The 26,703-nt window shown below is 46.3% G+C and overlaps 1 protein-coding gene across 6 annotated transcripts in view; it reads right to left on the bottom strand.

Annotated features, from left to right (window-relative positions):
- Positions 1 to 26,703, bottom strand: part of ZMIZ1 (zinc finger MIZ-type containing 1) — a 706,997-nt gene that overhangs the window by 232,507 nt on the left and 447,787 nt on the right. Inside the window, exon 1 of one of the 6 annotated variants that reach the window (XM_069611017.1) lies at positions 4,460 to 5,228. The exons of the other annotated variants lie outside the window; for them this stretch is intronic. The gene's annotated coding sequence lies outside the window, so the exon portion shown is untranslated. Of the gene's footprint in view, positions 1 to 4,459; positions 5,229 to 26,703 lie in introns of those variants that run through there. 6 annotated transcript variants of the gene reach the window in all.

Here is a 26,703-nt window from a genome sequence, read left to right as displayed (position 1 = left end):
CAACTTTCAAAGGCTACTTACAAGGAAGTAAAATACTTGCACTTCAAAATATGGGAGGAGGAAGTTGATGCAGAATCAAACGGTGTCAAGGTGTCAATTCACGAGTGTGCAAACCTAGCTTTACAAATACCAAACCTCGTCAGAGCCCGGCAGCGGAGCAGCCATTTTACTTTGGAATTCCTTGCCAAGTGAAGCTCAGACTGTTCCATCCCACACGAGGCTCTTCAAGCACGGGACGGCACCCCTCTAAAAGGTAGCCTTGTTAAAGAAGGGTGTAGTGGCATCAACCTTAGCTGGATATGGATTGAGTTGTGAACTTACTGGATACGCCTTTAATGAAACTGTATTTTACATAGTGCGCATTGTTTCGTTGTTGCACTTTTGGATGAATTGTTTTCATATGTAGACTGTATGTTGTTCAGTGCCCATAACATATAGAAACTTCAAAAGTAATCAGTTCTGGCTTGTGAAAGCTGTAACAACAGATATGACCTAAAGTATATGTATATTGTGGCGTTACCACAGGCAACACCGGGGGGGGGGTAACAGCCCGCAGCCCCAGTTAACCACCCAATTGAACCGTGTACATAAAAGCCCTTCAGGTTACCAAAGCAGCAACCCGAGGTGCTAAAATAAATAAAACAAAAACACCCACTAAAAAACCAAACATTTCCTTCGTACAACAGGACACTGCGCATCCCATTGTAGGAAGGCAAATGGCAAATCCTTTACCAACATGGCCGCCATGGAAAGGGAAGGCAGGGCTCTGAGGAAGGTGCATCGCATCTGCCGGGCAAGGGTCACTGCAGCCGAAATAAGTGGAGGGAGAATGGAGAAGAAAAGAATTGGGACAGAGGGTGAGTTGGGGGCAAAATGGCGGCGGGGGAGCTGGCCGTCAATTGGCTTGGAACGTGGGCTTACAGCAGCAGTTCAAGCCTGCGTTCCTAGTCACCTGATTGGCTAGCTCCCCCGCCCGGGTGCTAATGAGCCTTAATTTATTAACCTCAAAAAGGATGAAGGATTAAGTCAGCCCCATTGTAAAGTGGATTTGCGACGTGCGCCCCAACCAGACGCGAGCACGTAAGCCATTGGCTAGCCACACTGACAGCTTGGAGGTGAAATGCCAACACAAGTGACTCCGTGCAAAACCTTGCATAGGGTTTTGGTCAACCCAAATACCACACTTGAGGGGAACGCAACACCGGCGCTCAAAGGAAGTGTTTTTGCGCTTTATCTTACGACATTTCACCTCGATGATTTCACCAAAAAAGTTCCAACGCCATGCCGATATGGTACCGAACCAGAGAATGGGGACACTTCTGGCTAATGTTTAAATCAGAGGCTAGAATGTTACTCGGCCAAAGTGCGCAGAGGTTTACACTGCGCAAATGCAGATCCTTGAAGCTGGGGATAATTCACAACATCTGCGCCATCGATTTCAGCTCCTCGTCTGAGATGCAAGTGGGCATCTTGCTTCCTGCACAGAATCATTTTCGGCACCTAGTTGTAGCTGTGATGTAAATGGGACTAGGTCTAACGAGACAAGATGCTATTTCCACAGGATGGTAACACCGTCACCTCTTCTCACTTCGGCTGTCTGTCAAAGTTTCCACTAAATTAAATACTTTTAATAAAATACCATTAAAAAAGTATCTGACATGCCGTGGACTGGTCCCCAAACTATAGCGACCTTTCAAAGTCACGGTTCCGTCTGTGAGGTGTCCAGGTTGACTAGAATTCACAGGCGCCCATCCTGGAGGCGGGGCAAGCAGATTCCAAGTCGTGCCTCCCTCACAACTGCCCTTCGTTCCTGTTTTGTGCTGTTAATGTTAACATCTCATTGAAAACATGACAAAAGCCTTTGCACGGGAGGATGGGCCCATAACACCACGAAAGGTCAACCATACGAGTTGGGGGAGAGGGGCAAAATAAAGCACGGCCAGCTCGCCGATCTGCCCCTCGAACCCACTCCTACACCCCGTATGGAGTCAAGGCAGTAATCCTAGACGTCGACGACCCAGAATAACCTAATCTCCCTCGACACGCAGGCTGGCGATGACGATTCTCTCTACGTACTGATAAACACCTCTCCCTGGACGTTTTGTTTTTATCACGTATACACCGGCAGAACGTAATGACGAGTGGATTCATAACCAGGCAACCGTGACTTTCTCCAAGTGGCCACTAGGTGTCCCTACTAAACCACGTACTAGTCACGTATGAAACGAATGCTGCTCGGGCATGCAATAGGGTCACGAGTTAAGGTTTGGATGCTCAACATGGCTCAGTATCTATAGCTACGTTTTAAATCACTGCAGTTGGAGATTATGAGGAACTGTGGGAAACGAGAGCTTTGCCCAGGATCAAAGTTTGGATGACAATGTGCATTGCCCGCTAGTTCCAAAGCAAACAGCTTTACAACTACGCCACCTTCGCCATCACTGGGAGAGTGGTCAGCCATTACATTGCACAGAGACACGACGCCCAGACAGCACCAGAGCCCGCTAAAGGCGTGAACATGGTGGCAGAGATTCGCTCTGGCCTTCGCGGTGCCACGGTCGCCCATCCACCGCAAATTCTTTGTCTGGCGAAGGAGAGGCGCTCAGAGCAGAGCACTCCCAGCAAGAGAAAGCCTGCTGACAAGTAACAGCTTAGCCGCCAGGCTAAGTGACTTGAGTGGGATGCTCACAAGCTGGGATAGATCCAGGGTAAAAAGTGCACCAAATTCTGCCAATTATTTTTTTTTTAGGTGGGGGTTTGGGAGGGAGGGGGTGTAATTGAAAGGTAAAATATGGGAGGTACACCAGGGCTTACAAAAGAAAACAAACAACATGTAACAAAGTATTTTATGTCACAAGGTTATAAATGTGGGCAGCTAAATCAAATCCATCATTGTAATGCCTTTAAATTCCTCCAACACACACTCCCATTCTGGTTTTATCAGAATGCAAAGGTCTGCTGGCGAAAAAAGGGTTGCTAGCTGTCTTTAGCCAATCAGATCAACTAGCTATTTGTGCTCAGTTCAGTTTTCAATATGAATACAAGATCGAAATTTATATTAGATAATTTTGGGTTAAAAGCAGCTCCTGTGCATTCCTCAAAAACCAGGAGCTACCACTGGGGAAGGAGGAGCAAGTTCATAGCATTCTGCAATTGTATCTTCCACAGCAGGTGCAAACTTAATTTTGTCCATTATCTATGACCCCCTGTAGGCTTTAAATGCCGTATAGATGTGTTCTAATATTTATAGATTGTCCGAAATGTACAGAGTTCAATTCACATAGGCGTGTTTCTTCAGCATCAGTTGGCCTGTGTAGCCAAAAGTAGTTGCTGGTAGTTGTTGGTGTCAAGCTAACCAGGGTCTTCTAGGCCACAAGCAGAAGATAAACAGCTCCCCACAATTTGGAACCCTGTGAATATAGGCTACTTACATCAATGGGGGCTAACCCGTGACACAACAGATGTTATGAACCAACACTCCCATAATCTTTCCCCATTTACTATGATGGGTAGGGTTCATGGAAAGTGTAGGCCAGAAAAACATTGAGGGCTCCAGTGGCACGCTCACCCGGGACTCCATTATGGACATGGCAGCGGGAGGGGTGTGCCTGAACCCGGAACAACACTCGCCCATCTACGATCTGCCAGAACATCCCAGCTCAATGCATCACTGCTTCCCAAAACTGGGCTTGCGCTCCACAAATGCTCAAACTGATAAAATAACACAAGAAAGCACTGTGCCACCAGGTGAACAGGGTATAGACTAGCAAGATCCATGCAGCAAGCCACATCACTGTTCTTGATGCAACCTCCCCTCCAGAATCAAAAATGCCCTGGAAAATGGTGGTTCTAAGCTGGGCCCCTAGGGGGAATTTGGGGCCCCAGGACAGTTAGACCACAGTCCATCTTCTCCAGCCCTGTGTACAAGGTCCCTCCATTCTGGATGGCATAGAAATAACTTCAGATCTCTTTCCCCGTAGGGCTTAAGAAAAGTGTGTCCCGGATTTGCAGCAGTAATCACTAGTGTGAATGCGCACCTCAGGGAGAAGGGGGCAGCTGATTACCAAAAGGTGCGATACTAGGCCTGGAGCATGTCCATTCCATGTTTTCTCTATGAGTGGCCATGCTATCTTCTTATAGAACCCACAACCATAGTTCATGGTGTCCAAGTGCTTACTGGCTAGTCAGACTCTCCTGCCCCATCTGAGACAGCATGGGCACTGGCGGATAACGAGGCCCGAGAACCAGCACCAGGCCCACGCACCCCAGATGTTAATGTAATGCGCCCAAATCCCACAGTGACCCCTGATTTGGACCTTCGTGGCCATTCATGAAAGGCTCTAGGAATGGCCAGCCATGGTTGGAATGGTTGGCTTTGGTTCCTCGTGCTGGAGCGCCTCCAAGGAACCCTACAAGCCCATGGCCAAAACCACCCTCCACAGCATTAGTCAACACTTACCTGCCAGCGAGGGCTCGGTGTCGCCTGCATTGATCTGGGTGGTGAAACCTGTCCAGGAAGCCCCCATCTCTCCGCCCAGGATGGTTTGTAGCGCTTAGAACCCATCAGTAGTGGTCTAGCTCAGTGGGTTAATGCATCTACCATTGAGATCCTTGATCAGCATGCAGGTCTTTGGTTTCAATGACAGAGGGTCCTCCATTGTTGATAAAGTGAACAATATTGTCGAATTGCGTAAACGATGCTTCTTATTTAGGTGCAAGGCTGTGGCAGCAAGTAATAGGTAAAATGGCTGTTAGTGGAAGAGCAGTCCAGCTACCCTTCAATAAACACGAGGGTGTAAAGGCAAGAATACTATGTCAACAAAGAGAAAATATCCCGAACAGCAAACGTTCACTGAACTTCTCCAAAAAGTTAGTTCCACTGCGGCCTTTTTTCGTTCATTGGACAAGATTTTACAGAAGCCTTTAAATGGTGAAGTCCGGGATCGGAAACTGAATGGGTCCTTTGCTGGCAACTCCTCATGCCACAGGCCTGAGACCAACGACTCTGAGCCTGCGAGCGCCCAGATTGGCAGAGACCTCAAGGGCTGGCATCTCGCCCGGCTGAGCGACTTTAGAGCAGGAGGCCAGCCTCCGGGATCAGCCTCTGCCAGCAAGGTGCACGAGGATTACGGCTTTCCCACGAGTCTTCCCGTACAAAGCCGCAGCGTCGAGCCGGCGTCCGGCAGAGTGCCACGCTGTGCCAGCCTTCACCTGCAGAGGGCAGCCGCCACCGCCGCCTGCCTGCCTGCCTGCCTGCCTGCTCCCTGGGCGCACGCTCGCTCCGCGCCTTCTCTAAGCCGGTACAAACCCCTTACAAATCCAATGCTGCCTGACTGACAGGGAGCCCTGGAGCCGACGCTGGCCGCCTGACTTCCTGCTTGCCTAATGGCGCCCCCCCCCCCTCTCCCCAATCACAGGCGTCCCTCACGCACACCTCCGGGGCTGGGCACTGGGAGCCGAGACGCTGCAGCCATTCAGGGAGGCAGAGGCACTGAGCTGGGCCTCTCCATTGAGGGCGGGGGCGAAAGCCCGAGGAGGGAGGGAGAGGGTGGTGGGGGGAGAGGGATAACTGGAGTGCAAAAAAACATGTTTCATTCACCATTGAGAACGTTGATCCTTCAAACCTTTCCAATAATCTCGGGCAGTTTTAAAAAAAATTAAGGTATCTAGAATTTTTCAGATGTACTTGGTTTTATTTTAACAAGACTTTTATCACCATTGGGAATACCCAACAGCCTCCCCCGGAGAGAAGATGCGGGCAGTCTCCATAATTTGAATAGATTCACAGCTTTGTTAGAGTGTATAAGCATGGGAGTTTTTATACAAAAGGAGAGCAGTACCCCAGAGACAGGCCAACATGCTTTACAAAACCAATAGTATCCATTCAATGCTACAGGCTGAATAGATAAAACAAGCATTGGCAGTGCCAACAGTTTGGGCTTTTGTGTACGCATGAAAAAGGCACGTGCCAGGTACAGCTTTGGTGGTATGAACGGGCCATTGATGGTAGCAGGTGCGAGTACCTGGGTATCTAATAGCAGTGCCTCGCAAATGCCTAATACTTATACACAAGACAACGCTGTTGGCTTTGCCAGCGCTTGTTTTTAACAGGACTTCAGTGAAGAACACGCATTGTGCTTTTAAATCGAGTGGCTGAAGGCAGACCTGGCTAACATATTTTTATTACACCAGTAGTGCGTTTAGAACTCCAATTAAATCATTAACCCTCAGAAGACTGCTTTGAAAAAACACTGGCAGGCACTTCCAAGTGCAAAGTTTGATGGTAAGGCTTGATTAAAAGGGAGCTCAATGAGTTATCAGGAGGAGGTGTTTTGGGCTTGGAGGGGCAGGAGCTGGGTGGGTCTGCCCATAGGGATTAGCAAGCCAAGGGAAGACAATGAGTGGGCAAATAACTAAACACCGACAAGCTGTGCGTCCTTCCTCCGTGGCGAGGTCTCCCCATCTGTACACTAATGCAATAGTTTCGGGTTATGGGTGTCGTTGAGCGCCACCTAATAGCCCAAACCAAAAAGGCTGCCATCCCTGCGATATGGGCTGCCCTCCGATTGGAGAGGTATCAGATACCAGAAAGCTGCTTGGTGCCCGCAGGACAGGAGTAAGGGATTGGCGGTTACAAGATGCCCGCAGGAACGCAAAGGCTCAAAAAGAACGACACTTGCCCGTGAAACATCCCAAGCCTGGACAACTCAAGAGGAGAGCCAATCCTTTCAACAAACTAGAGGATTACAGCAACAAAAAAAAGATAAAACACAACCCCCTGAATGAGATGGGCACTTGGGGACCAGCACTTCCATCCCCTCTAAAGGCAACGGTGCCAAAACCAGGAGGGGAAAATGTTGCCAGAATTAGGAAACCCTTGGAAAGCAAAGTTGCTTTAATAAAGCACGATTGATCGGATCCTGCGAAAAATGCCATCTGGGCAACAATCGAGGTGAGCACAGATGGGGCACAAAGCGGGGTCTGTTACGCTGTGAACATTTTTGTTTTGGGTATTTGGTGGTCCAAGGATCTTTGCCAAATCTGAATAGCTCAACAATTGACCACATGCTCGCAGCAGAGCGTCACTGTGGTCACGCTTGGACACAGGTGCAGAGACTATGCCATTTCTAGCATGGAATCAAGCTCCGCAGGCATCCATGGATGGGCTAGGGACCCTCCTCCCCCTTCCAACCCCAAAAAGACAATCGTGCCCCAGTTGCCCCGGAGTCAATAGCGGTTGCAAGCAGATCAGTATTGGAGTTCGCCTCAGAGAGGCGCCCACGTGCCTCTGCGGGCGCGCGTGTGTGCATGCAGCGCTCCCATCTTTTGGAAACACAATAATGAGATGACAGCCGGCATAAGCAGCCCCGCTGGACTCCTCGGGGAACCTGAGCAACGAGGCGATGCGTCAATCGGAGGCCACATCTGCAGCCTGATTACAAAAGCCACCGGGGCTGGTGTTGGAGATGGCGGGTGTGGGCGCTGCTCGCCTATAGAAACGAGGAAAGGACAACGCAAGAAGGTGAGGTGGAGGGGGCGCCGAGGGCCAGAGGCAAAACGCTTCTGTGCAGCACAGCAATGCCGCCTCTACAGCCCAGTGTCCGAGTCTCGGCACCAGAGCGTCTGCCAATAAGACAGCCGCCCTTTTCACAGGCCAAAGGTCATCAGACTTGGCCCCCCATCATTGCACACATCTCCACTGCTCGAGCACAAGAGACTCCACATACCTTGGGAAATCCCCCGTTGACATTGTTCTGAAACCGTGGGTAGGCCGGAAACGGAAAAGACTCTCCCTCACTTGGCAGATTGGCAGTGTCCAGTCCTCGCGCGCTCTCAGCGTTTCCTAAGTAGACAGGACTTGCCACTCTTGGCCGGTCCCATTGGCTAGAACGCTCCTTTCCAGAGCAGATCACATTGGGTGGATCTCTCACTCCCTCAGCAGAAAAACACGGGCGATTAATTGTGACGTTCGCAATGATTGTATAGGTTTTTAGAGTTTTCACCAGAAGACAATGAAATCAAAAGAAGGGACAAGATCTTTGCTCATTGGCCAGCAGAACTTTCATTCAGGCGGTTAGCAGTGCAGTGGTGACGTCCAATCATGTTGGGTATGCGTGATGGCCTTGAGGTGTACTCAAGAGTGCCTGAGAGTTGTGGGGGCTACTGACCATTATTGCCACCAGCTCAGAGCCACAGGGCTTCTGGAAAAAGCCACGCCTGCTGACGGAGGTGTCAGAACCAGCAAACGACAAGGAGTGCGGGGACACACAAAAGGGGTGGTTGACAGAGGATCTCTTCCACCCAGGATCATGCCCGATTGGCCTCAGGCGGGCGGAGAGGAAGAACCATCCAAGTTGGTCCTGTATTGGTCAGCAAGCCTATGGAATGCGGTGGGAGGTTTTACAATGTGCTGCCTTCAGAACCATGACATCAGTTAATCTGTATTAGACAAAAAACAAGGGTTTCAACCCCCTCATCCATCCCTACACCCTCACCTTTTCAGAGCAGTTAAGAGGCCCCAATAAACAAGAACGTTTAAAATAGACAAGGGGTTATACTTTTCAAAAGTAAAAGCTATTCGGTTTAAAATTGTTCATATTAAGTTGAAGACGGCTTTGCACAAATTCCTCGTATCAGATAAGGTGGGGAGCACATGGCAAAGCCAGGACTGGGACATGTCATTCCGTGAGGCTACACTGCGCTAAAAAATTACTGTTGGACAGAGACAGTGCATTGGCCAAAGGACCAATGAAGTCAATTAGTCGGGCCATTGAGACATTTGATATGATATGGCATAACGCGCCTATACACAAGGGTTTTAAGGCGCGATGAGGCAAGGTAGGGGATACAGAGGGAAGACAAAGACAACGATCTTACCAGGCCGGGTGACATTGAGATTGCGCAAGTGCAGGGGAGGGGTAGTTAGGGGGAGACAACCATTTGCACAACCATTTTAATTAGGTAAAATAATGGAGCTACCAAATATTGGTTTCGTGCAGGTATGCAGACTTCAGTTTACCGATTGTAACAAGCATGTGGTCATGCTTTCGCACCTACAACGCTGTGTGCAATCATTATTTATTATTTGTATTGTGCCAAATAAGCCCGGAGGCATCAGGGCACTCCCAGCGCGTTGCTGCTTGAACTGCTCATCTGCACGATGGTCGGATGCTCGTTCAACCTAGCCAATTCAACTGAGATAAACTTTCAACTTGGAGCCTGGTGACCTGGAATCCAGCATGATTATCCTACCCAAAAACAATGTGATGATAGGGTAATAGTCATAAATAAAACGGTCAAGCCACAGTGTAGGGCAAGAGCAAGCCTTTAAAAACCTATAAGCCAAAATGGCTTCATATCTAATGTATCCACATCCTGGGCCTAGGGTAAACTCCAGTTTTCAAAATCTGCACAAATATCAGAGTGCCACAATGAGGAGCGTTTGTCAGGGGCTGCTGTTGGCACTCTTGTTCAGAGGAGAATTTGAGATACAGCGAAGGAAAACGTGATTGTAGTCCCTCCCGTGTAAGAACCATCTGACAGAACAGGTTATTGTTTTATTTATTGTGTGTTACAGTTCAAAAGCAAACTTTTCACACATAATGAAAAAAGAAAACTTAACACAAATTTAATTTCCACACATCAATTAGAATCTCTAAAATCTAAACTACAATTCATCCAACAAGCAAGACTATTTAAAAAATCATCTCAAACTCTGCTACAGGTCACCCCGGCTCAAATAAACAGGGCCAATCCGAACATTCTCAGGAAACTGCTGGCGAGGTTGCCCTGACCCAGGCTCATTATTCCATATGGTTTGGACTTGTCCGAAGGCAGAGGCATACTGGAGAGAGGTAATAAAACACATCAAGGACATTTCTGGTCTCCATCCCCTGGGACCCTGGAATCATCCGTCTGGGCGAAACAGGAGGCGGTGCATTCCCAATTTCAGGACAAATCCCCCACCTATGCACGCACCTACTCCTAGCAGCGAACATTGCAATGGCCCGGTTGTGGAAAAACGAAGAAGGACCCTCAGTGGCACTTTGGTGGTCCAAATGTTGGGACATAGCTGTGGCCGAAAAGATCACTGCAATTAGATCAGGCTCCCTGAACAGAGCCCTAAACAAATGGGACCCATTTATGGACTATGCCGCTAAATTTCTGGGTCTCACCAGAAGGCCTCCATTAACCAGATGGCTCCAAAGCAGCCCGCTTTACTAAACTAAAGACTCAAACCAGACCACCCCGGAGTATGGGTTCCTACTTGATCGCTGCGAACAGAGAGGGTCATGGACAAAAACGATCAGTTTACCAACGTTCCCCTACCCCACCAGATACCCCGACAGACTTTAGCATCTTAACACATCTATTGATCATTGCATTGATGTTGTGCTTGATGTTGTGCTCATACGTAAAACCCAATAAAATGTTATGAAAAAAAATCATCAACGATTCTACAGAAGAAAAAAAGAAAAAAAGACATCCAAAAAGTTAAACATGGCAATTCATATCAATGTTCAGTAAAACAAACAATCAGGAAAAAAACTTCATTCAAAAAACATTGCTATCCAAAATCTCATAAAAACACAGCCTAAAATCTATACTTTAGATTTATTTTTTATTTATTTTACACAATTTTTTTTAATCTTTCAATTTTAAGTCTTTTTCTCTTTAACAATCAACCCCAAATATCAACTCTAAAAACCTAATTGCAGCTATTAATAAAGCTGAGGTTTGGTCACATAGCAAAATATGCTAGAGTCTCGCCGTGCCAGATAAGATAACTCTAGAGAAAGATCAAAATGACCAAACATGGCTCCCTGGTCACTGCTAAAAGAGACATAAGTAGATGGCACAATGTTTCTATTTCGATCCCACAGAAACAGCAAATTCTCCCAGCTTTTGGCATCTTCTCTCTTGCACCCAAAACTTCAAGTGTAGGCAATAAATGCAGTTTTATGCACAACCAGACTCGCCTACACCTTTGAAGGATATTTTTGCAGAGGTTTACAGCGAGGTGCAGGATTTTATATCGTAAATAAAATGATTGTAAATCCTGTAATTCAACAACCTAATTCTATTTTCTATCCAGTCAATTTCATAAAGGTGCTTTTTCACCACGTTTGGTCTGGCCAACAACGTTTCAACCAGTATCTTTAAGCGAGCCAACATCTTATCACATTTATTTATCCATACCGAGAGAGGTTTGCAAATCCCAAGAAGCATCACCGGTCTAATTTGATCAACAGTGTACCAGCCGCAGTGTCCAAGAACCCTCTATACAGCTGCAAATATCTCCAATCGTTTGCAGCTTGCAGGGATGCAAGACCCAGCACATGTTTTATAGCAGCCAGATGGACTTCCTTTGGTATTGAAAGGACGCTGCTCCACAAACCACCTTCAAACTGAGCTCAGAACCCACCCTCTTCCAATAACTTGGCGCAGTATTACATTGGGAACAATTTTCAGACAAAAAAAATCGTAATGCCGTGTAAAGGAGAAACGTCCACATTTTAAATCCAGTTGTCCAAGTTGAGCTACGGAAAAGAAGACTGTGGTCCTGCTCAACCTGAGTTGCTTGTAGAGCTTTGAATTTTTTGGACAAATCATTGTACTGAGGTACTTAAAATATTGTATATATTCAGGATTTTTTTTACTGTTAATAGCTCATCCAAATTTTTTATGAACCATTTCCTTGCAGCAGTAAAAATCAATATTTTTGATTTGCACACGTTGAGCTCAAGACCCAGTTTCCCCAAGTAATAATTCACTGCTACAAACATCTTTTGTTACCCCAGTGGCATATAGTCAAATATCACCAAACCATCGACATACAATAGGTACAGAATTTGGACATTTCCCAGCTTAGTATTGCAATGATCAAAACAAGTCCCCAAATCTGCTACATATGCGTTAAAATGAAAGGGTGCGCGGGGGCCAGCACACATCCTTGGCGCAGCCAACATTCACCCTTTACCCAGGCTGAGCTGCTTCCTCTCCCATCTAGCCTTACTTTTCGTTTTGTTTCCACATGCAGGGCCTTCAGCATGTCAACCAGGGATGAAGGAGAACCCTCTGTTCCTTATTGTGTCCACAACACAGATCGTTATACAGTATCAAAGGCCTTTGTTATATCGAGAAAAAAAGCAACATAGATTGATCTCTTTTCCAATTGTCCCCGAGTGGTCAAGAGTGATATAATTAAGCAACTTAACGTAACTCTCAACCCTTTCCCGAAACTTGACTGATATATATCCTGGCACAGAGCTTCTAGAGTACTTGATGTCCAATTTGAAAATTAGACAGGAAAATATGGTACATGAGACATCCAGGAGAGGGATTGGCTGGGATCCAATCTATCATCTGTTTTATGGATAAGAATTACCAATGCATCTCTCCAAGAAGTGGGGACTTTTTGTGTTTACAATACTCTCAAACAGCTAGAATCCTTGCCCATAGCTCTGGATCTGATTTCAATGTGGCATTATATAGGCCATCTGGGCTTGGGGCGTTAGAGCTTTTACGGCACTTAATTGCCCTGTGAATATCCTCCAATTCGATATTAAGGAAGTTCCAAGATAATTCAATCTCCCTCTGCTCACTGCTTTGGCAGCTGTTCATCAGGATGGCTAGAGTATAGATTTGAGAGAAAATAAATTCCCAGACGCTGCCAGATACTGGATTGGCCTGTAAAGAGCGTTGCATCGCACCAGATTTAATTAGTGACCATAAGTATGCACCATAGCTCTTATTCAGTACACAACATTCTCTGCATGTCGCTGATATTTCAGATGCCTCCGGGCTTTAACCAAGTTCACATAACTCTGCCTTAACTTTCTTATAAGAGCAAAACCCAAGACACCCATTTTCCTAGCTACCCTCACCCGCTTCCTATAAGATTTATTTTGAATATACGTCTGATCGTCAAAATTATGTATATGCGAGTAGGATTTAAGTTGATTATCTAATCGCTTCATTGGGAGCAGGCCAGCAAGGGTATCCTGGACAAAAGGGGAAAAGCCTCCCGGTGTCAAGACCGTCATATTTACCTCCACCAAGCACTCAGCCATTGGAGCATTACATTGGAGTTCCAATCGTGGTCTCCAAATAGCCATGTGGTCTCTTGTTCTGATGTTCATATTAGAGATTGGGGGTTCATTTTCCATCTCTATTTTCAGAGTGAGTATTAAAGATCTGTGGTCGCTGGCCCCAAAATCTGAGACCATCAAATTGACACTGTAGATATTCTTTGGAGGAAAAAATATAATCTAATGTAGACACCAATGATTTGCCTACGCTTGTATAATTGGGTGGCATGTCTCCTTTAACATTTACATTTAGTAGCTACAGATCCCATCCCAACATAACTTCTTTAATCATTCACCCTCTTTGAATTGCACCAGGCTAACAAACATTTCGGTCCTTGTACCAATCCCTGTCCAGACATTCACTATTCCAATCCACCATTACCAGACAACTAGAGTCTTCGGTCATGTTGGCATCCATATTACCGGTTAACCTAGTCATACACTTTAACAAATCTCCATCGGGGGGGTTAAAATACACATTCAAGATCAAACTAGAGTCCAAAGGGGATTTCTTTTTTCTATCAGCACCGTTTGACCTTATTTTAACTTCCAAAATATCACTGGAGCCAACAAATAGTTTTTCCATTAAAACCTCCAAACCCATCCGTGACGCACACAGCAATCCCCCAAAAGGAATTCATGTCAAAAAAACCGACAGCACAAAAGAGAGACTGCCTAAAAAAAAAAAAGAGTGGCTTTCAACAACCGGCAGAAAGTGAGGTGATAGTCAGTTGCACGGAGAGCAATAGGCAGCTCATTCCATGCTCTGGCAACAGCCACCGAAAAGGCACGACCTCCCATGCGCGACAGGCGATAGCGGGGGGGCGATGAGAAGAAACGCAGACTGAGATTGCAGCAGACGCAGAGGGATGTAATGGATAAACTTTGCTTGAAGATACTCAGCGCCAAAGCCAGAGAAGGCACGATGCACCAGACACAAAGATTTAAACTAAACAGGATCTGGCTGGCCACAGGAAGCCAGTGTAGTTTAAGCAGAGGGGAAATAGGGGGATCCAAAAGGAGGGCGAAGTATGGCGCGAACGGCAGCATTTTGCAGCAGTTGAAGCCTTTGGATCAGATAGCGAGGCAGGGCCAAGTAGAGGGAGTTACAGTAGTCAAGAGTGCTGAGAACCAAGGCTGCCACTACCGGAGCCTGGCATTCGCAGGAATAAAGGGCAGAACTTTCAGCTAAATGGAGAGTTTAAAGTGCTCGGCACTACATACACTAGCCACCTGATTATCAAGGGACAAAGAAGCAGAAATGTTAACACCCAGATTATGGACCAGAAGAGGAGGCCAAGGCTCGATGGCCAAAATTGCGAGGTCCAAAAAAGAAGAGGAGATGAAGTACCCACAACTAGGACCTCATTCTTACTGCCATTCAGTTTTAACCAGTTAGTCGTCATCCAGCGCCCCAGATTCTCCAAGCAGTTCCTGAGCCGCGCTGCGGTCTCAGCTTGAGTAAGATCGAGGCGGACGAGGATCTGTGTGTCGTCCGCGTAAGAATAGTAGAGGAAACCATGTGACTGGATGAGAAGCAGAAGAGATCTAATATAGATATTAAAAAGGATAGGAGAGGGTGCAGAGCCCTGAGGAATGCCACAAAGGAGCGTAACCAAATTAGATCGGAATGGGGGAAGAGAGATAGACTGGGAGCGATCAGACCAAAACAAAGTGAACCAATCAAGGACCTGGCCGGAGAGACCAGCATTGGAGAGACGAGAGAGAAAGATGGAATGATCAACAGTGTCGAAAGCAGCTGACAAATCCAGAAGTAGGACTGCTCCGACACCACCCTTGTCCACCAGGCATACCAGGTCATCAAGTACCGAGTTCAGGACAGATTCAGTGCCCCTCCCAGGGCGGAAACCAGACTGAAAAGGATCAAAGAAGTGAGAGGATTCAAGAAAGTTGGAGAGGAGAGGGGACACCAAAGCCTCCATCAACTTCATAAGAAACGGAAGAAGTGAGATATAGCGATAATTGGACAGAACATCAGGATCAAGAGAAGGCTTCTTAAGAAGGATCATCAGTGAGCCACATTTCTTGGAGCAAAATTAATGGACAATCTTCCCAGAGGCTATAAGGTCTCACCAAGTGGGTAAAGCCCTGTGTGTTCCACAAAGCCACTTTACATTTGCAATCTCCATTGTTGCCGTTTGTCATTCCACCTTTACAATTTATTTGGTCGGGTTTGTTCTCATCAGAGGGGCTCCAACTGTTTTGCATGGCTTACTGGGAATGTCAAGCCCAGAGTTTCCTGAGAGCACGAAGCCGTGGCAAATCAGGAAATAGAAACAAATATCAGAGCATGGTAGTACCTGATGATCTGCAATTATGACATGACAAATCATGAAATATGCCATGGAGTCACATATGACCTGACCTACCGTGCATATGGCAGGTCATGGCATAGGCAATGTAATGGAATATAAAATGGTCATCTATGGTGTCATTTTCAGTGGCCTTGATGCGCTTCGACCAGTGCATCAAGAAAAGAGGGGCGGGGTAGTAAGTAGCATAGAGGGAGAAGCAGACACAAAACTTGGCCTACATAGGTGCAAGCTAGAAGTATTCGAATTCTAAGTTCCGTTCGCTGGTTCTACAGGCTTGGTTGTGACACTTGGGAATATGTTTATCCATAGGCGCGAGCATTGTGGGCTCGCTCTATGAAGGTGTTGAGATGGTATAGAAGTGCAAGCGGTAGCTTTGTTATTGCTTCGTATAAATTGTAGATCGGGGGCACAGCTCTTCCAGAGAGCCTGCTGAAATGCCACCATTGGCCTTGGTGAGGAAATCGTGGATGGAGAAGAAACAAAAGGGTAATGTTGGGATAAGTCTGTTTGTTGAGTTCACCTAGTTTGGTATTGTGGAGTTGGCCCTTTCTTGTCCAGGTTGTCGGGCATTTCAAGAATTGTTACTGAAGTGGGTTGCGATGGAGTCCCAACGTTCTCAAGATGGTGTTGCGTTGCAGGGTACAGAGTTTTTCAGTTTGTGGATAATTTTGAAGACTTGTCTCCTGGTCAGGCTCTTCTGATTTTATTTGATGTGCACAATGGGCTGATCGACTGTAGAAACTAAGTTGAAAATGGTGGGCCATTTTCTGTAGGAAGGCTGTCCCTTCTCCCGATTTTCTCAAACTTTCAGATTACTTTCATTAGATTAAGTTTGAGTAAATCATTTGGGGGCTCGTTTCTTTTTGTGGCACTTTGGAGGGCCCTACTGATGCTATGCTGTAAAGTGTGTTGATTATTGAGTTATGGGTTATTAAGTTGGTCGTACAGTACTCCTCTTGTTTTCAATTGTGTGCTAGGCTTTGGAAGCTCAAAGGTTTGCCTGGAAGCTGTTCAGTTGGATCACTTTCCAGGTGTGGGTTAACATGGGTAATGTTTTGGTCATTTAGCAAGCAGTGGTGCTTCAGTGAAGGTGCTTAACAGGATCTGGGCTAGCCTCGCCAGGGCAAGTGGACTGCTCCGTTTATGAGACGAAAGCTTTGTGTGGATGCGTTCGGCATGTGCGTCTGTGGCCAAGCAGATTAGGAGCAACGATTCACAGTCTGGGATGCGGTCAGGGTGGTGTTTTAGCTTTAATGCATTCCTCCCTGTAAGGGTGCAGAAGGAGGAGACTGACACACACAGATATAAAGAGAAAACCTAACTTTCACCATCTCTAAGAGGGCGTTTCCCTTCCTCAACTAAAACACTCATTGTCCTATCAGAATGTCTGTGTAAATCATTAGTCCACCGTTCCGTGTCAAAACCCATGGTTCTTACATTTAAGAAAAAGGAATACTAGAGATAAAGTAGACCTTCTTGGTCCAGAAGAATGACTCCCTTCTTCTAAAACTGGGAATAAATGTTCACTTCCAGGTCCTGGCTTCTTAGGGGACTGACTCCCTTCCCCAGGTCAAAATTGTTTGCAACACAAAAGGGAATGTTACAGTACTTCTCTCTGTCAGGCACACTGCTTATCCTTTAACACTTTGTTTCAGAAAAGTCTCTTCAGTTTTGGTTACCAGGAGAATGACTCCTTCTCCTGGTGTCTATTTGCCAGTACAACCCAACCGGGGGGAATGACGACTCCCTTCCCCTGGTCTCTTTTCACTTAGTCGTTCCATTCACCACCATCAGAGGGAATGACTTCCTTCCCCTGGCCTTTCCTTTACTTGTGTTTCACAGTTAAACACTACCAGGGGGAATGAATCCTGCCCCCTGGCTTTTTACTTTGCTTTCACTTTTCATCACTTTTAGTCTTTCGTTTGGCCAAAAGAATGGCTCCAATTCTCTTGGTCGGATGCTTTACATAGCCTGGGAGAATGACTCCCTTCACCAGGCAACGTGGCCCTTACTGCCGGTTAACGACTACCAGAAGAATGGCTCCCTTCTCCTGGTACTTTGTTGTCCGCTCCTCACAACCAGGGGGAATATATTGGGGGACAATTCCTTAGAGTGCCAAACAAATTCAAAAATTGAGCTCAAAATTACTGCAAAGAGCAAATCCTTGGAAAAGTTAGCGGCATCAAGGTCTTTATTAAAGAACTGTCCCGAATGTTTACCTAGTAATATGATGGGGAAATGTAAAGATACTAGATACAATCCACCCCCCCTGTGAACGTTCTTTATACGTAAGCTTTAGGCTAGGAATTCTGCATTTAGCTTGATACACCCGGACACGGTCAACGTCAAGGTCTGGCTAATTCCCCCATTGCCGATCAGGGAACGAAACTGACGCACTTTATAGTAATCTGCCCGGTAATGCTAGAGCTAAGATTTAGGTACGTGAAAGCCTTATTGATCGAGTCAAGGTTAAGGAGCAAACTAGAAGCTATGCAGTTTTTAACATGCGCACTGGAGTGGAAAGTTGCGTTTGCTTCAGCTAGGTATGTGCATCGAACCTGGTTACTAAGAGGGAGGTTGGTGGGAACTTCTTAAATTATATGTGGGGAAGAGTTATGAGGCTGCCTCATAGTTGGTAATGCCACCGGAATGATATTAACTATTCGTAAACCCACAAGTTTTACATGCAATTTTAAGATTGTTGCGTGTATTTCAATTTTGTATAAAGTGCTAGTGTGAAGAATTGTAGTGAAGATCTATTCTGAATAAAGCTTTAAAATGAGAGTAACTCCCTTCCCCTGGTCTTCCTCCAATTTGGTTGTATACGTGTATTTCACTGTCAAATGTTGGGAGGTTCCCTGACCATGATTCCTTTTCTTTTAAGATATAACTTACTTGGTATACCTCTTTACCAAGTATTGCAATGAAGGAGATGACTTGCCTCTCTGCTTGTGGGTCCCAGACCCCGTCTCTCTGCTTTAGTTTGTCTTGCTTGGTTCTATTCTCATCCAAGTACTGCCATGACCCTGGTCTCTCTTCTTTCGGTTGGGCAGACTAGGTTCACAAACCTGCCAAGTACTGCCACGAGGAAGAACACTTGTGCCTTTCTCTTGATTCCGGTGCTGGGTATTCATTTCCCACACCCTCACGCCGCTGTTGGTCTTGGACGGTTCTTCCAAGGGTTTTCTCTTTGACCGCACCTCGCAGGCATTCCTGGTGTCTTTGGCTTTCACCCAGAGTTGACTTCTCCCCGTCTAAGGCTGGACGCCATCTAGGACTACTTGGTCTGCCTCATCCTACGGTCTGCATCTCCTACAGATAACCCGGGCTCACCAGTCCTTCGTGCTGGTTCACTGTACCTCTTCCTTGTTGGTTTTTAGCTGTTCCACGACTCCACTGAACACTTCCCCATGGAACACTAGAGTGTTTGCTCCTGTTCCCCAGAACACTCTTCATGCTTCTACATCTCCTCCTTGCCCCAGGACTTTACCTATACATCTCCCTTGGGTAGTTCACAATCTTTTTTGCCTCATTAGGTGTGAGACGTAGGAAGATACATGGGAGTAGTAGGTTGGTTATTGGGAGTATGAAGGTGTGTAGTGAGGGGTATTATACCATGTTCTCTGAGATGTTCTCAATTGTCCTCGGAGGGAAAGTCTCTACCAAAGAGATCCTCCCGCTGAGTACCACCCCCAGGAGGATTATCTGGTAGCGGCCTCACCTCCCTGGCCTCATGGGCAAGGGGTTCCCCTCGGGGAAAACTGACAACATCTCGGGATTCGTCACACCCCATAAAAGTGCAATTCTTCTCCTTTCTTGGCTCTCCTGTTGAAAAACTAGACGGCTGCCTGTGAGAATGGCTACTTGCACAAACACAGTGATCCTCAGAGCAGAATTTCTGTGGTGAAAGGTACACCCATTTTATCCTTCCAGAGGATATTGCAGATTTTGGAAGAATGTTTGGCAATAGACCAGTAAACGGTGAGGAGGCATGTGGATGGGACATTTTATTTAGAGCTCCGTTCCTTTCTTGATGTTACTTTGGAATGTTGCAACAGGCTGGGTCGGGTTGGTCATCTTGGGTCCAGCAAGAATTGGCAGTAGAGCACTGTTTTGTTAACATTTTTAATGTAAGTTGATTCCTACAGCAAGATGCTTCTAGCAGTTCGCCTGTTTGGTAGTATAGATCCAGCAGTCAAGGTTATTGGAAAGTTGGCATTGTTTCTTTTGTTGTTTAGTAGTCCTCGGTCGGTTACGTGGTGGACTGCAGTAAGACTTTGTCAAATAACTTTATTGGAATCAAATGACCATGTATGTTGAGTTGAAGGCCTTCAGGGGTATCTTGGGACAGGGTCTGAGGGGTTGTTGGGACTAGCTCCAACGTTATATCAAATGTAATATCATGGCCTATGAGATGACGGGTCATATCAATTGATGATGTGTCATAGGCACACCAGGAGTACAGGGCTGGGAGAAGTTTTTAGCTGGCACTACATTATGGAAGACCAGATTTGTGTGTTGTAGATCCAGCTAGGCAACCAGATTTAAGCTGCACAATGAAAGGGTTTGCCTGATTGTTAGTGCAAGCATAAGAAGTACATTTGTGTTGGTCTTCGATCTAGGTTAATGCTGGTTCAAAGGTTGTCATTGCACCATGTGGTGGGGCTACAATAAGCATTAGATGTACAGTGACCTGATTGGTACGTTTAGCTTTGACAGGAAGGGTGCTTATGCATCCAATAGTGCAAATCTTGGCATTGTACCAGTGCAAAACTCGGCTGTGCAAGCAGTAGAACTCTATTCACTTTTGAAGAAGACTAACACAAACTTGGACAATGTTGCAGTGATATGACAAATAATGTAGATGTGCTAATACTCAGTTCTCAGACAGAAGTGATGGCTGAAGACCCATCCAGACCATACCCGGGCAGACTGGGCCTGGTAGTTCCGTCTGCTTCAAAACAGCCTGCAAGCCATTACGCCGCCGCCACCGTTATGCTGTACTTGGTCGTGGTTGTACACCACAACGTGTAGCATTGGCATGTGAACAGACGCTGGGAGAGGGCAGTTATGGCCAGGCAATGTTAAGTGAACATAATGCAAACCGGTGATTATGTGGGGCCGAACCGATACTGGAATTTATGTTAAGTGGGTATAACATGCACTAGTAATAATGAGCTAAGCGGGTATACAGAAAATCTGCCATAATGTGCCAACTGCGCACAATGTAAACTGGAAATTATATGCAAAGTGGGCACGAGATGATTTGATGACAAGGCATAAAGTGGACTCGTAATAATGTGCTAGTTAGCCGAGCATATATATGCTTCAAAAAATGGAAGTAACACTTATTAAAATATGTGGTGCCTTATGGTGGTAATGACACTGAGTTTTGTTTTTAAAATGTTTAATATTTGAAATAAATCATCCTCTACATATTGTTAGAGGTGGAGGGTGTCGGACGGAGCAATATCGTTGCTTTCAATATGCACGACAGACTAGCTGCAAAGATATTACAAAATGGCTGCTCACATTTTCTGTACACAAAGTGGAACACTAGCACATGCAGGTGGCGGAGGCTGCAACAGATACAGCACACTAGTGCCAAGAAAGTCTTCCTTCTGTGAGGCCACAGAGTTGAGAAATGACAACTGCGTGCCCGGGCAACCTCCACTGCTTGCGCAGAGTATGCACAATTCTTGAGAGCACACTGCCAAGCTGAAGACCGGTGCAAGCATAGTCCCTTCCCAAAGAGAAGTGATATGTTGTTGCCACCCTTTAGCCCCCGTAGAGGGACAGGAGTTGACCATAGCTGCAATTTGGAGTACCACCAACGGTATATGCCAGCTTAATCTTGCCTTGGCCAACGAAGGACCGGATCTGAATGATGTTGTACCAGCCGTGGGTGGAGATGCTACAGCCGTATACACCACAAGATGGTGCCCGGATGTACAACTCTGGTCACCCTGAATTTGATAATGTTCTAGATCGGCTGTACAGCACAAATCGTGAAGACCGATACAAATCTAAACTGTCAGGAAATGTCTTCACAAACACGTTTGTCCTGATTCTTACAGACCACTCCGTGGAATGAGCACCTCTCTCGGGGATCTCTACTGTTCAAATGCAAGCATGCAGCATTCTGGGTACCTCTCCATGCACAGCCGCTCTCTTTTCAAGTTCCTTCTCCTAGCCGCCAAAACTATCAATGGTCTTGCTCCTCAGTACCAGTCTGATTGTATCTCTGTTTACTCACCATCACGTTCCCTCCGGTCCTCCTCAGCACTCAACCTCACCCCCCATGCCCTCCCTGTTGCTCCTCACTTTCGCGCTGTTCTACCTATGTGCCCGCTGCACTGGAAGCAGCTGCCATAGCAACTGAAACCAGCGCAATTATGGATTTCTTAAAAACTTGACTTAAACTTCACTTACTTGCTAAAGAGGGAGATTCCCCCCCGCCCTCTGACACATTCTCCCTACCGGACCTCAGCACTCCCCCTCCCACTCAAGTGGGGCTTAACAATGCAATTGTGCATATTTAATTAGTACTCCTCTTTACTTTTAAGCGCTTGCCGCATTAGGTTATCGTTACCTTTGTATGTCAACTGTTGTCTTAAAAAAATGTGTTTGTGTTGGTGTTGTCCCTGGTATATGCCTTAATTGTTTACACCCTCAGAAATTGGCTCACTGCTTGTTCTCATCTTTATACTACTGTACAGGCACCCTTCAGGGAATGCTTGCGTCATCTGTAAATGTTTTTATTTTAAGTAATTTCACATCCCTTTTCTTCAAATAAATATAAATACAAGCCATGCGCATTACATCCACCACCAGGTCAGCGAGAAAGGTGCCACTGAGGTAGGTGTTGAAATTGTAAAAATGATCACTGTTTGTGTGATCTACGAGCCATTCACTGGTGGACAATGTGCAACGGTAGCTATCAGTCTGATGGTTTTTTAACAGGGTCCTTCTGTCATATATAAAATCAATATAGTTTTCAGTAACTTCAACATCCATTCGCGAATATGGGGGAGAAGCAGTGAAGCCATTTGGGTGCTGTCGAGGACTGCACACTTCGCCACTCTTCCATGTAGCTTCTCACACCCACAGGAGCAACCTTCTCAAGTGTGGGCGTCCCAGACAAATCATAGGCAGGTACTTGAAGTGTGACACTTCCGTGCTGTACAGCGTGGTTACACCGCTAGGCGGTATCCATGCGTGGTCGTGATTTACGGCTGCTCTGCATTCATATAAGCAGTGTGTTGGCATAAGTAGCAGTTGCATATTAATTACCAAGTTAATTAATGGTGTACTGTATAATCACACTAATTCATTAGCCTGCTCTCGAGTGTAAAGATCTGCCTAGCGTTGAGCTGCAGAACTCATGCAGGGGGCTGTGCAGGCCAATCAGAGGTTGGCACTCAGGAAAACCACGGGGGTAGCGCCCTTCACAAGGAAGGCAAGGCCCACATTTAAAATGTACAAGCACCCGGCAGGTACTACCAGCCGGCCTCTACAATGTACTTTGATGACACAACCAATTAAAAGAGGAATACAAAAAAATGGCGGTTGGGCTGCAAGGTCAAAGATTGTTCACTGTGATACAGGCCCCTTAAAAATGAATACATAAGTAAAACAAGATCTTCACCAAAGCAACAGGCACGCCTACCAGCAAAGACATCAAGATGCATGATTGAGGTGGCGACTCCATCACGCTCGTGCCGCCGCACGATTCATAAACCCGCTCACTAGGGTGCCACTTACCCAGAGAGCACTGCTTTTACCCGACTGGAAGCCCACTGCACATAGAAAGTTACCAGCCCATGATTACTATGTACTCTGGCAGTGCAACAAGAAGCAAGTGACTTAATACGTTTGGCCTCCCATTTCCTTTGCAACCCAAGTTTCGGGTGAGGTACAAAGCCATCAGGGTTGGGGGGCGGGTGGGTGGGTTTCTCTAAACTAAAACAAGAATGTGTCCTTCTTACGAAAGATTACCTGAAAGTGTTTGTAAAAAACACTCCCTACATCCCTTTATCACAATCTAAGAGTAACACCTCGGAAAATGCAAACTCTCCTGGCGTTACCTTGGATACGAAATATCCCTGGCCCATCAAGCCAATACCCTAATTAGTTCCATATCTATTTACAGAATTAGCTCAGGGGCAACGTGCTCGCCTTGGAAGCAAGATGAAACGGAGCAACACAGGTTCGATCCCCGGGTCCGCGCTCAGAAACCTCTGGGTATTAAGCGTGTTATAAATAACCAATCATATCAAGGCCGTTTTTTGTTTTAATCAGAGTCAAATTGTGCCAACATCAACTGGTGCACAATTGGACTACTGTAGTGTTCTACTTCTTGGAGCAAATACGAGACTGTTCCAATTTCATTAACATCTACCGAACACAGCCACCGGAACTATGGCTAACACACATAGGCGTGCACCAAGTCACTCATGAATCAATTGCATTGGCTGCCTGTGAAGCCGAGACCAAGTTCAAGGCTCTTACTCCGGATCATGAAGCCGTGCAGGAGCCTTCATCTAGCTACCTTGAGGACAAGCTTACATGGCATCCATCTAAAAGAAATCTTCGCTCCAAGGATAAACATTTCCTCTCGCTCCCTCGCTTCAAACAAGAGAAGGTCCTGGGCCTCCCTTCTTCAGGTTCAGATGGCCAAGATTTTGAATTCTCTGCCCCAGGAGCCCCATTGAAGCGTGCATCTCCTCACCACCTCCAAAGAATTGAAAACAATTCTATTGCAATCCATTCCTCTGGCTTTCTGCTTAGCTTCCAGAGATTTGATGCCCATTTAAGGGTCTAAACAATCTAAGTGAGATCCATACATATTCTTGGGCTGGGCAGGCCTTAAATCTGCAGCGCCCAGGGCAGCACATCAAACATTTGCTCCGCTGTTTATAACTCAGCCGTGATTCATAGTGTCTGGCACACTGCTTCCGGGACAGGGGATAGCCCGCCCCAGTTCACTTGCTGCCTTTTAACAGGGACCTTCCAACCTTCTACAGTCCCCATTCTTATTTCTCCCGTCTCCTTTACTGAACCTGGAGACCATACAAATGTCAGAGGCATGCGATTACAAAACCCGGTCCCCTTCCCACCATCTCAAGGTCACCTCATTCCTACCTAAGGGATATAGTTCCGTTCCTACTCTAGAGAGATAGTGCCCTTCGCACAATCGGTAGGTCTAAATAGTGGAAGATGATATGGGACACAGTTTAAGGTCCTTTTCAGCTTCCTCAAGCCTCTATAAAGCAACTACTATAGGAATTTTAGGGTTTTCTAGGCCAGGCCTCCTTTGAGCCTCCAACCTGGCGGCAGCTCCTCTGGTGATCCTGGACTTTTGTCTGTCAACTACTGGCTTTTCCCCAAATGTCACGGTTTTCCATGAGACTTCCCCTGTTATGAGCCAAGCTCTGCAACTTGAACTTTTAACTCCATGTTTGACTATCTTCCTTTTGTAGGCCTGTCCTATGGATGCCCAATGGGAAAGCTCAAAGATATTTTTTTGTAACACCCCCCCCACACTGGTTAATTAGGTGAATGTTTTTTCTCCTTCGCTGCCCGCACTGTTCTGAGGGCATAAAATAGCCAGCTGCCTTTTAGAATCTTGCAGTTAAGACAAAATTCCAGCCTTTCTCCAGGCACTGCGCTGGTCCATCGTTGGGTCCGCTCCAGTCTGCTGGTGCTGCACGGCATCCTTCAAGCTCCTGCACGTCTCGTCTTCCGACCTCTCTGGTTTATCCACAAATCTGGGGATTTGTCAACACAATTCACGCAATTTGGGGGCAATAGCACGCAGTCTTGTGCAATGTACCATCAAAGATGCTCTCTCTCCTGGCACCTCTGCAGCACCAATGGTCTGGTTCATCCGGCATCCTGAGGGCTCTTCTTGTTTCCCCATTGTTTGTCAAAGTCGATCGCTCCTAAGATGGTTCTCCATTTTTGGACCTGCATGTCATTTTTCTAGCATGGGTAACTAGTGAATGAGTGGCAGGTTATTTTATTACAAACAATAAATCCCTCATAAGAGGACACAGAAGGGTCACGGTACATGACGTCTCAACCTCCCCGTTTCCATCATGCAGTTTCACAACTACATTTTCCCCCAAATTCCCCTACAATACTTATTCCTTCGAATAAGCTCATGGTTCCCAAGACCTCCACGTTTTCCGATATGCACAAACATGCGTGTGCATCGTACGAAGGCTGCCTTAGTCCAGTGTCCAGTTTTTCTGCAATGCTCTCCACTTTTGCCTTTTCCTGCCCTGGGTCAACCGGTTACATATGATTTTCTCCAAAATAACTAATCCAATTACAACTAATACCAAAACACCTAATTCCAAAATAAGTTCCTTTTTCGTTTTTTTTTTTTGGGGAGGGAGTGGGAGGCCCTAAGCTCATTTTTTTTTTGTTCTTAATACTTTGCCACCACCCCTAAAACCATGATTCCCACTCCCAACTCCTTTAGTTTTTTTCCAAATTCGTTATTTTGGAATTAGTTATTTTGGATTTGTTGTAAATGGATTAGTTATTTTGTGATTCTACATAATCACTGCATAAAGGGTTAACCTAAACACCACCTCATCCATACTGTGTTGTATGTAGTTCCCTCCCCACCCGGTCCTCAACCCGTACAACGCCCCTCTTGCCCCTTGAGCTGTGCTGTATGCAATGCTCCACCCCTACGGTCTCTCCTCACAACACGCAACCAGTCTGCTCTCTTTTCGCGCCATGTTGCGATGCTTGATGAGGCGGCCACCACTCATGCTGCAATATTTGGCAACTGCAAAGAGCTTAGTGGAGCTGTTAGATGAGAAACCACCTATGGACCCTCAAGCGGCCAGTGTATTTCAGAAAGGCTCCTACAAATTATTAAAGAGGATATTCCCCCCTCTCCCTTTTCCAGGTCGAGTCAAAGCAGTGACGCTGCAGTACAAAGTTTACATCGGCTAAAAAAAGAGATCATATGTCCCCCAGCCTCCAATCTGTACAATGGCTGCTAATTGCAACACGTTGAATTCAAGAACCTCTGTCTGGTGCATCAAGCTCTGCCCAATGTTCTTCCGTTCTGTTTAAGGTCTGAGATTATGGAACATGTCCATCGGAGAGCCCTATGATCCTCAAATAACTCTCTGCTGTCTGTGCCAAAGGTCGGCCGTACCAGATACAGTGGCAGTGCTTCTGCAATGTCCCCGAAAGTCTGGACCTTCCTGCCTGAAGCCATCAGGACGACATTGGAAAATTCAACCTTTCTG

Source organism: Ambystoma mexicanum, chromosome 8 (assembly GCF_040938575.1).
Source record: "Ambystoma mexicanum isolate Mex_15411 chromosome 8, UKY_AmexF1_1, whole genome shotgun sequence".
Lineage (NCBI taxonomy): Eukaryota > Metazoa > Chordata > Amphibia > Caudata > Ambystomatidae > Ambystoma > Ambystoma mexicanum.
Note: the sequence above shows the minus strand (reverse complement) of the source record. Positions and strands in the feature narration are given on the sequence as shown.